The sequence below is a fragment of the Lipotes vexillifer genome, unplaced genomic scaffold, assembly GCF_000442215.2.
Source record: "Lipotes vexillifer unplaced genomic scaffold, Lipotes_vexillifer_v1.1 scaffold241, whole genome shotgun sequence".
NCBI lineage: Eukaryota > Metazoa > Chordata > Mammalia > Artiodactyla > Lipotidae > Lipotes > Lipotes vexillifer.
Genome location: NW_006784922.1, coordinates 3,536,727 through 3,544,081, shown reverse-complemented (window position 1 = coordinate 3,544,081; position 7,355 = coordinate 3,536,727).

The following is a 7,355-nucleotide window of genomic DNA, read 5'->3' as shown; positions in this document are numbered from 1 at the left end:
CAGCAGGAGGCAACCCAGAGGGGAGGATAGGAGAGAGAGTGGGGCAGAAGGAGGGCGGTGAAGGAGGCACTACACACTCTTGGGGGCCACCATTCTGACCACCCTGCATTCACTCTCTACCGTGGGCCAAACACCACGCAAACGCAATCCAAACGCCACCCAGCAGCTGCTGCCTGACCTCCCTGTCTCTGAGCCCCATGGCAGTGTGATTGGGTGTGCCCACAGCACAGGGTGGGCAAGAAGGAGTGGAGGGAATCTCCAGGATTCTGCCCCAAGAGGAGCAGCTCTCCTAAAGGACAGGCAGGCCAGGGAGGTGCTTCCCTAGAGTTGTACTGTTTTCAAGTTTGGTTTAGTCAGTTCTTCACAGCCACTCTGCATGGATGCACAGCGATGTCTGCTCCCCGAGGGCTGTATCTACCTGTCATCAAGCCCACTCACTTTTCTCACTGAGAAAGCAGTGGAATGAGATGAGCCTGTAGGCTGCCCACACTCCCTGGTACTATCTCTGATCTGCCCCAAAACAGACGGGCTTCAGGGGACTGTTGCTTGACCCCAAGTCCATCAAACACATTGCCTCTGTGCCTTCAAGGCTTGTCTAGAAGAGGAGCCCAATAAACCCTCACTGGAATCAGCTGCCCAGCTCTCAGGATTTGACTGAGAGAAATGTTTGGATGGAATAAACCAACTGCTACTGTCAAAAAATTACATGAGAAAACTTCTGGTAATGGAAGGATACTGAGTCAGAATGAAAAAGCAATAATCAAATAACAGTAATAGCTAACACTTGGTGAGCATTAACTGGGCCAAATGTTATGCTATATAATTTAAATATTTTGAATAAAAGTCCTTTAACAGATATGTCTTTTGCAAATACTTTCTCCCAGTCTGTGGCTTCTCTTATTCTATAGGCAGTATCTTTCTCAGAAAAGAAGGTTTTTTTTGTTTGTTCATTTGTTTTTACTGCAGTCCAATTTATCAATTTTTCTTTCATGGATTATGCCTTTGGTGTTACATCTAAAAAGTCATTGCCATACCCAAGGGCATCTAGATTTTCTCTTGTGTTGTCTTCTAGGAGTCTTACAGTTTTACATTTTACATTTAGGTCTATGAGTCATTTTGTGTTCACTTTTGTGAATTGTGTAAGATATGTTTCTAGATTATTATTTTTTGCACATAGATGTCCAGAGCACAATTTGTTAAGAAAACTATTTTTGCTTCATTGTATTGTCTTTGCTCCTTTTCAAAGATTAGTTGACTACATTTACGTGGGTCTATTCCTGAGCTCTCTATTCCATTCCATTGATCTATTTATCTGTTCTTTCACCACTACCACACTGTCTTGATTACTGTAACTTTATAGTAAGTTTTAAAATTAGGTAGTGTTAGCCTTCCAAATTTGCTCTTTTCCTTCAATGTTGTGCTGGCTATTCTGCATCTTTTGCCTCTCCATATAAACTTTAGAATAAGTTGCCAATATCTACAAAATAACTTGCTGGGATTCTGACTGGCAATGCCTTGAATTTATAGATCAAGTTGGGAAGAACTGACATCTTGACAATACTCAGTCTTCCTATCCATGAACATGGCATCTCTCCCCATTTACTTAGCTCTTCTTTCATTTCTTCCGTCAAAGTTTTAATAGTTTTTCTCATATAGATCTTAAGCATATTTTGTTAGATTTATACCTAAGTACTACTTTTGGAGGGGGGTGATATTAATGGTATTGTGTTTTTAACTTCAAATTCACTTGTTCATTGCTGGTGTCCAGGGAAGTCATTGAATTTTGTATATTAATGTTGTACCCTGTGACCTTGCGAAAATTACTTATTAGTTGCAGGAATTTTGTTGTTGTTGTTGTTGTTAATTATTTTGAGCTTTCTATGTAGACAATCACATCATATGCAAAGACAATTTTATATCTCCCTTCCCAATCTGTATATCTTTCCTTTTCATACTGTATTAGCTAGGACTTCCAGTATGATGCTGAAAGACATGATGAGAGGGGACATTCTTGTTGTGTTCCTCATCTTAGTGGGAAGTATTATACTATAGACTTTATAGCCATGTCTCAGAAAATCCTTGCAAAGACCCTGTGAGGTAAGAACTATCGTATTCTTATTTTTTCATGTGAGGATACCAAAACCCAGAGAGGTCATACCCAAGGTTACATGGCTTGTAAGTGGTTAGAGAAGAGATTTAGATCCTCAATTCCTGCATCCAGTGTTCAGATTCTTAACCACTATTTCAGGCACTAAGACATCCTGTGAAAAACTGTCAAGATCCAGAGATGCTCAGACTTTCAGCCAGTACACAGATCCACTGAGGTATAAAGATCAACGCATATTGCAAAAGTTACTCAATCGATTTTAACATTTAGAATCTATCTGAATTATACTTTAATATATAAAGCTCAATGGAATCCGTCTGGTTAATTTACCATATGCTTCTCTATTACAATTAACTTAATTTCATCATATACAAGCTCCTAGGCTTGACACTGTTAGCCATCACACAACATAGATTACTGTGACACTGACCTGGATCTCTGAGGTCCCTATTCTAAAATGCAATGGATATTTTGGAAGTACAAATACAGACAGTGGTATTATCTGAAATCATTTAACAACAAGAGCAAACCTGATGAGACTGAATATTGTCATCATAGGCAACATCTTAGGCTTGTGTATCCAGAAATGGCTTAACTTTTGTACTGGGTGGGAGAAGAAATAAATCACTCCTCATCCACTATGCCCGGAAACGATTTATAAGTGAGATCAGATTTTGGGAAGGGCGTTTCTTTAAGCAGAAAAAGTAGCCCTTCTCCTTTCTGTGTAAACTTCCCACTAAATGAGATTCAGTTGAATTTTGACTTAGAGGTGAAGAGCTGGGAGATGAATTATTGCTGAGTTTCTAAAAGTACACAGTTCACGGCACAGAGTAGGCTCTTCAAAAATAATTGCTGGGAATTCCCTGGCAGTCCAGTGGTTAGGACTCTGAGCTTTCACTGCCGAGAACCTGGTTTCAATCCCTGGTTGGGGAACTAAGATCCTGCAAGCCGTGCGGTGCAGAAAAAAAAAAAAAATTGCTAAATGACTGAGTGAATAAAAGAAAAATACCACACTGAGTGGCTTTTTTTTCTGGAATGGGTTACATTCTCCTGAACTTACATCTGTGTCCTAAATAGGGTGATTTGTGTAACAGGATCCAGAATGAGGGTCCAAGCTGTGGGCTTCCTGTATATTCTGCCATTCCACTGGGCATAAATAGAGAGCAGATGAGAGGCAGTTTATTCCCAAAAGGACCCCAGGTATCTTGTGGGAGAATCAGTGATTAAATGCAGCGAGGCTAAGAGATATGGCAGTTGCTGGAATTAAGTCTGCCTGAGCACCTCAGTCCTCTAATCATATTCACCCTTAGGGAGAGACTGTAGGTACTATATTAGTTTCCTGGGGCTGCTGTAACAAATTACCACATCCTGGTTAGTTTAAAACAACATACATTTATTCTCTTACAGCTCTGGAGGCCGGAGGTCCAAACTCACTATCACTGGGCTGAAATCAAGGTGTTGGCAGGGCTACACTCCTTCCAGAGGCTCTCGGGAAACATCTACGCCTCGCCCCTTGCAGCTTCAGGTAGCTGCGGCCATCCTTTGGCTTGTGGCCACATCACTCCAATCTTCGTGACCAGCACCTTCCAATCTACCTCGGCTCTGGCTACAGATTATTTTCTCTTCTTTGTCTGGCAAATCTGCCTCTGCCTCACTCTTGTAAGGATACACGTAATTACATTTGGAGCCCACCCTGATAATCCAGGATAATCTCCCCATCTCAAGAACTTTAATCATACCTGCAAAGACTCTGTCATATACCTTAACATTCACAGATGCCAGGGATTAGGATATTTGAGGGCCATTATCCAGCCTCTACTACAGGGACATGAGCCTGACCAAGGGGCATGTGAGGGAATAGTCTCCTGGCCAGGTCCCCATATGCTATCATTCTAGGATGAGCGAGTGCTGCTAAACAATGGCTCAAATTTTAGTGATACATGTCAATCTGCTATTTAGCTGCAATTTATTTAGGTTGTTAATACAGCTACGGAGATACAGATCTGCTCACCATTCAGCTACTTTGCATCATGTCGTCAACCCACAAATGATTTGGTTCTTGCCTGGAGCAGAATTTCAATTTAATGAATGCTGTAAAAATGAATGTGAGCATATTTATGTGGAATTAAGTTACAAAACGTTAAATTTAGTACTATACATTTTTCTGAGGTACAGCTCATTCGTGACTTCCGTTCCTATCATCTTGTGTTTGCACAGCTGGTAACTGTCAATTCAAAATGAAAACGGTGCTTGAAAATCAGCGGACATTTCACTGAGCTTGGGGCTTAGTCGTCACTGCTGAATTCTGTGATGATCTATATTCTTAGCTTATTGACTTTGGGGGGCAGGGTAATTACTATGATGTCACTCACACAGGGTTCCAGTGTTCACCCACTCTGTCATAGTGCAAGATACTTGAACCATATCCAGAGAATATTTTTTCTGGTCTAACCACAGAAAGGAGCACTGATATAAGGAATAGGTATAATCCTGGCATTGGGAGGAGCTAAGAGTTCAGAGTTCAGCTACAGCTCTGATGAACCACAAGCTCAGAGGTCTGGGGGACGGGGGGCAAAGAATGTTCCTGAAAGCATCAGAGCAGACTCTCTTTCTAACAACCATCCTCCTGTCAATGAAGGCTCCAGTGCCCTTCTCTCTCACTCCTTATTAGCAGGTGGTGCCTGGCACATTCTTTCCTAATGGCCTGGAAAGAGGATCTCAGTTGCAATAGCGGCTGTGTGTACAGCTGGATAGGTCTTATGATGAAAAATCCAGCCCAAGTCCCTCTTCTTCAGTTTCTGAGAGGCTCAGGACAGCTTGTGAAGGAAAATAGATCTTCAGCAGCTGCCCTCAAGGTTACCAACAACAGCAACCCCCTCTCCCCATCAGCCCTGCCAACCTCTCAAAAAGTATGTATTCTCCTTCACAAGGACTCTCAAGGCCGCCAGTCAATGGTCAACAAAAATGGAAAATCGATTTCAGGTTTATCTCTGCTGGGAATTAAGTCTATTCCTTAGAAATAATGAGTTATGAGGTCATCGAAGGCTTGTTCTTTTTCCAGTTTGCAGAGACCTTTTAATTTTAGAAGAAAATGTGACTAATTTAACAGGACATTCTAATTCCAGTGACGTGCTTTTTCCCATTTTAATGTCAATTGAACCACAAAAATGTTCATTTTTCTCTCTTCATTACTCCTCAGGGTTCAGAAAGAACAGTGTCGCCAAAGGGGAAAAAACTGGGTAACTCCCACTCCCTCCACCCATTTTCCAAAAAACAAAATGCAGCTCTGGCCTCAGTCAGCCTATGTTTTCACTCTTCTTGGTGGGGCCATTCCACTCACCAGCAGGGTACCCACAAGGCAACATTTTCTATGCTTTTTAGATAGTAGCAGGACATAAGGAAGACCATGTCGTTCAGAACACAGGACATTTAACAAGGTGGAGAGAGTCTTGATAAGCAAAATCAAATTCTCTTGGAAAGTCTTCCAACAAACAAATTCACAACCCCCCTCCCCAAGTCCACATATAGCATCTACTATGTGCCAGCTATGATGCTGATTCTGTTAAATACCTATGGACAGGCATTTTCTCACATGATCCTTGTAAGAGCCCTTGGATATCACACCAAATATTGCAGAATTGGGATTAGAACTGCATAATATAGTCTGCATTTTTCAACCCTCTGCTCTAACCTGGAGGGTCTCAAGCTTAAGAGGACATCAGAATCACCTGGAAGCCTTGTCAAAACGAAATGCTGAGCCTCACCTGAGAATTTCTGATTCAGTAGGTCAGGGTTTCACACTTTGAGGACCATGACTCTAATGCCTCTCTCTGATCATCAACAAACGTATTCTAAAAGGACTCAAGGAAGAGCTTCAAATACAGAATGCCATTCTTTGGCTTTTGTTCCCTTCTATACTTCCTAAAAGAGAATCTGAGAAGGATGGCTGGTGTGCTCAAGGCCAGGTAGAGAAAAAGAAAAAGGAAGGAGCTAGAGACACCTGTTTCTCTTGTAACAATTTCTCAGCTCAAATAAAACTCTCTATGGTGGCCCAGGACCTCCATCCTGAAGGCTGTGGCTTTGAAGTGAAGCTCCCCTTTGAAGTGAATGCCTCCTTTACATGGGCAGGACTTGACCCTATGGGAATGACTCTTTTTTTCCTCCACCGTCCCAGGTCTTAGGTTGGTTCTCATAACTTAGAATACTTTGCATTTTCCATGTCTCTTGAGCTACCCTGGTGCTGTCATTTTGACCCCACAGTGAACTCAGCCATTGAGGCACCCACACAGCTGCAACCTCATTACCAATGTTCTCTGCCTGCGAGTTTATGGTTTTCTTTCTCTAAAACAGTGTGTCCCTCTCTCTCATATTCTCTCTCTCCCTGTCTTACACTATTGCTCACCATTTTCTCATGGAATAGCTAACCATTGGTTGATTCAATAGCGAATATGATGCAACGCAATAACATAAAACACCTGAAATAGAGACAGCTGGGTACTTTGATTACACTGTGCAAGGACCTAACAGGACTTCGTTCTTCCATTTTTTCTTCCCCAACAACTTCTGTGTTCTGGACCTTAGACAGCCTCCCTCCTCCTCTCTCCCATTCACTTGGGATGGTAAAGACTTTCAGAAAGGAGTATAATGATACAGCTCTCTCCAGTGATGGCACATACTTCTGTAACTTGCCTGAACCTATAGTACAAGGACTGTCATACCTCCATAGCCTTCACGGAGCATGGTGAGGAGGCTCGCTCCTCAAAGGGGACGTTTGGCATGACCGAAACCTACACACTAAAGATTTCTTCTTAGATGTTTTAATCCCAACAAGGCAGAAGATAACAGTAATGGGAGATAAGGTCTCAAGTTCCACTTGCCAGTATTGAAAGTCTCATGGGTAGTCTTTGGGTTCCTTCCAAAGAATTTATAAAATGAATAGGGTTTGCTTGAAATGGAAAAGGGAATCTAACATTTGTGGACGCCTACAATATACCAGGCACTGAGAGAGAGGTTCCAGCTACGCTGTTTAATTTAGTCATCATAATAGCTCTCAGAGCTTGGCTTTATTATTCCCATTTCGTAGTCAAGAAAGCTGAGGCTGAGAGGTTATGTAATTTGCCCAAGATTAAATTGAGCCAAGGCTGGAACCCAGACTTGTCTTTCTTCTATATTATATGGCTTTCTTGGAAAGGATATAGTAAATAAAGTGGAAGACTAAGATAAGCAACCTAGAAAGGAAATCAAGAAA